Source organism: Macrobrachium nipponense, chromosome 13 (genome assembly GCF_015104395.2).
Source record: "Macrobrachium nipponense isolate FS-2020 chromosome 13, ASM1510439v2, whole genome shotgun sequence".
In the NCBI taxonomy this organism is placed as follows: domain Eukaryota; kingdom Metazoa; phylum Arthropoda; class Malacostraca; order Decapoda; family Palaemonidae; genus Macrobrachium; species Macrobrachium nipponense.
The window spans coordinates 71,916,992-71,921,991 of record NC_087206.1 but is presented as its reverse complement, the minus strand read 5'-3'; positions in this window follow the sequence as shown (position 1 = coordinate 71,921,991).

The window sequence follows — 5,000 nt, the reverse complement described above, 5'->3', positions numbered from 1 at the left end:
AATCAAGTTCGACCGAAGAGAGCTCGATTTCCTGTGAATCTTCTTAAGCAAAGGTGTTATTCAGGAAGCTGTACAGCTTCAGTGAATGTACTCTCATATTGCTCTTGGAAGAATACTTCTACTAATTAAGGCCGAAGAAAAAAAATGAACAGGAATAAAATACACTATGGAGTGTGTAAGAAGATTTAAAATAGTTAAAGTAAACGAGAATAAATTTCAAAGCTGAAATTCAATAAGAGTCATAACACAGACATTAACAGACATATCCGTTTGTGGAGATATTTGAAATCACACAAAGGCGTTTTTTTTTATTTTTATTTTTAGTTTTTTTTTATATCCTAAACTCGAACTTTGGATAAAGCGGATATAAGAACACACTTTCCGAATGTGAATAGAACTCCTTCTGTCTCGTCTCCCCAGGAGAATTGAATAGCCATGTTCTTCGTTCCTCAAAACCCATCGAGGACTCCATTAGTGACGAGACGAAAATCCCTGGGGAAATCTGTATCCTGAAAAACCAATCAGGCTCATTCGGTCGGGTTAAACGGGTGATAATTAATCCTAATTAAAAGTCTCTTTGTGGGAATTTCATATCAATTAGAATATATGAGAATTCTTAAAGAAACGAAAAGAGCAATCCTGAAATGAAATGTCTTTCAAAAGTATCCCTCAGGAGAAGCGGAACATACATCCTGCCCATGTGAACTCTCTCAAGAGAGACTGAGAGTTTGCAGCTCTGTGACTGCCTTATCAACAGCCAATCAGGAGCGTGGTAAGGGACTGGCTAAGACATCAGATGCACGGTTGATGTGAAACTACTCTAGCTGGATTTGCTCGTCTCAGTTCACTGTTTCCTGTACCAACGATTAGCGTTAATTCTCGCACCCAAATCCCTTCTAAATGTAATTGTAATCGTAACTGAATTTGTTTTTAAGTAATTGTAACGTAATTGCTCTTTTAAAACTGTCACTGTAACCGTAATCTATTTCTTCAAGTGTAAATACTTCCACCCTCCTCATAGCACAGTCAAGACCGTTGTCTGTCTGTTGCTCCTGTGATGTCCATAACATCCGAAGATGTCTTCGCGTAAAGAGGTCAGCAGATGCTCAAGATCTCTTCTACAGTGGATGTCTTAATTGCCTCACCTAATGAGAAAACTACCTCTTATGAAGAGAGAGAGAGAGAGAGAGAGAGAGAGAGAGAGAGAGAGAGAGAGAGAGAGGCGTATCATCTTTTCATGAAATAATATACTGCAGGGGTCTCACTCAATAACACCTGTGATTTAATTCTGTAAATATGTTAGTTCTTATTTTCCAACACACACACACACACACACACACACACACACACACACACACACACACACATATATATATATATATATATATATATATATATACCTATATATATATATATATATATATATATATATAGGTATAGGTATATATATATATATATATATATATATATATTATATATATATATACACACATATATATTACACAACACAAACACATATATATATATATATATATATTATATATATATATATATATATATATATATATATACGTGTATATATATATATATGTATATATATATATATATATATATATATATATATATATATATATATATATATATATATATATATATATTATATATATATATATATATATATATATATATATATATATATATATATATATAATTAAAGCTCCAGATATAATTAAATCAGTCAACAATTCCTTCTCACTTATAATTCCCCTTCGTATGATTTCCAGGTTCAGCGAATTGGATATTGAATGACGTTTGTAGCTTGATGTTTGTGAATAGACGATAAAAATTCACACATGCACACCCACCCCATCCCCTAAGTATTTAGTATAGTATATATATATATATATATATATATAGATATATATATATATATATATATATATACATATATATATATATGTGTGTGTGTGTAGCTAAGGAAGCTGTGTAAGGAGGTAAACTGAGGTTATTCCAATGTAATGTGAAATGACGAAATAGTATCGTAGGGCCTAATGTTTCAAAATCGATACCAATTTCTAGAAGGTGGTGAAAAAAAAAATGCGCATCTAAATGCATAACAGCTGGAATTTTAGCTTTTCCCTTGATACACAGCGGCATATATTTACTAACTAAATGAAAGCCCAGTTGCAGGTCATTTCACTTTTATTCAGCCGATTTTTGGAGCGGATTCAGACACGTTCCATGGATATTGCATATGCAATATAAAATCCAAAATCACCGGGGCGGGCTGATGCTCGTGATGCTAATGCATTATAATTCGAGGCCGGACATATGAAATTCTAATGCAATACGAAGCACAACGGCCGATGTAGATTCGTGTAACTGCTCAGACCTCCTCACTTCACGCAAAGTTGATGAAGTATTTTTTGGTGCGATTATAAATGCAACGTAATGGAACTGTGTAAACAGTGTGTAGAGAGAGAGAGAGAGAGAGAGAGAGAGAGAGAGAGAGAGAGAGAGAATGGAACCGTGCAAACAGTGTGGAGAAAGAGAGAATACAAAATTATTCAGGGATTATCCAAAAACAATTTGTAAACTTTGTACGAAATGTTTTCACTACGAAGGAGATTTATCGAGTTTTCTGCAGCGTATAATCAAGGCCACGGAAAACAGAACTATCTCTATGTGGTCTCGGTATAATGCTGTGTGAGCCCCGGCCCATGAAGCTCTAACCACGGCCTAGTAGTGCCCTAGCCTATATCGTTGCCAGACGCATGATTTTAACTAACTTTAATCTTGAATGAAATAAAAACTACTGAGGGTAGGGGGATGAAATTTGGTATGTTTGCTGATTGGAGGTTGGATGATCAATATACTAATTTGCAGCCCTCTAGGCTCAGTAATTGATTTTAGATCTGAGGGCGGACAGAAAAATGTAGACAAAAAAAAAAAAAAAAATTGTGGACAGAAAAAGTGCGGAGGACAGACAAAGCCAGCACAATAATTTTCTTTTCAGAAAACTAAAAGGAATCCATTTAGCTAAGAATGGAGCGTAATTGACTAAAATCTCTGAAACAACAACGTTAAGTGGCGTTACTCATGTTTCAGGTAACTGAACTGCAGGAATGACGTCATCTCTGAAATACATAGGTACCGCTAGACTAGAATGAAACGAAAACAGATTTACGTAAATTTCACTCCTTCTGTAGTAAAGAATGGAATGAGCTGTGGCCGATGAGTACAGGGACGCCTAATTTTTATTAATTTGTTTAATTTTTTTAATGAACAGGTAAATGTTGGAGCGTATTCATGCATGTTCATGTGCCTAAATACCAGATACATTTAAAAGATTGAACTTCATATATATATATATATATATATATATAATATATATATATATATTTATATATATATATATATATATATATATATATATATATATGAATATGTTCTTGCTCATTCTGGAGATGATTTCTCATGTTAAAAGACGAAACGAACGAAATAAATACAAAGGTAGGATCGTATGTGCTGTGGCCATTCCTAAACATACTTTTAAAAAAAGCAAAACTGTTATAACGAATTCTTTTCGAAATCCTTTTCTTTGAAAGTAACATGGCAAATTTTTGGTTGCAGGTTCGACTGACGAAAAAACATTTCGGCTTCAAAAGCCTCAATCTTTTCTAGTCATTGGCCACGGTACCATTTGCAGATGAAAGGGAAGAGGACGTAAATATTCTTTTTCCCATTTTACTCAGTTTTTCCTTTTTATTTATTTATTTTTTTTTTTGTCCATGCTCTTGACAAGCCTCCATTAATTATCAAATATATGCCCATTCCTTAGTCATCTTTCTCTCTCTACTGCAGGCTTTGACCTTATTTAGTAAATTGTTAGTTCCTGTATCTTTTTATTAACTTTTTAAGCAAGGGTACCAAAGGCCTTCAGTGATTAATCCCACTGACATTTTTGCTGTATATCACCTCCTTAGCCTTTTCTAATCCAAGAGCAGTAAATGTTCATTTAAACTTCATTTGAGAAGTTCACTTCTACCAAGAGCAAGAGCACTGTATTTGCTTTGTCGTATGGTATCCTGGCAACAGAAATTTAGTTAACAAATTAATACATTTCCTCACTATAGAGTTCTGTTAGCTTTCAGATATGTTCTGGGCTCCCGACCTGCGCAGGTAGCTAATGCTCTGGATGAAGTGTGAAAAAAATAATATGGAACTTTTTATATACACACACACACACACACACACACACACACACACACACACACATATATATATATATATATAATATATAATATATATATATATATATATATATATATATAAATCATAATTACCGAATCCTAAAATTTCCGTATCATTAATTCAATGCGAAACATCTTTTCAGACCTTTTTAGGCTTTTCCATGTAGCTTTCCTAACCGGCCCCCACCCGACAAGAACAACAATATCAAGAACAACAACAACAATAATAACAAAGCAGTTTGTAGGCTTACTCCCAGAGTAAGCGACAATGAGAAAATACAGAACCAAGGACCATTTTCTAAAACTCTATCATAATAATGCCCCAATATCTTCTCTTCTCTGGACCATCATGGCTAGTGCAAAGTCAACCTTTGGTTTTTGGTATTCGTGGTGTCCAAAAATGCCTGTCATCATTCATTATGAATTTCATGAAGCAACACACTGGCTTAGATATCAAACGACCCATTAAATGTGAAATGAAATTTGAGATGCTTACGTGTAAACATTCTATAACGTATTACTGTTTGTTGAACATGTTTCATCTAATATTATATAACCTTAATTGATGAACTCTTTATATCTGTAATGATTAATATTTTGATTTAACCTCGGAGGCAGCTTCCACGCCAGTAATATCAGCAGGAGATTAGAATGATATTTGTTGTTCACTATATTACCCTTTTCAGGAAATGCATGACTGATTTTGTGAGTGAAATCTGATTCGCGGAAGTCAGGTATATATTGGAA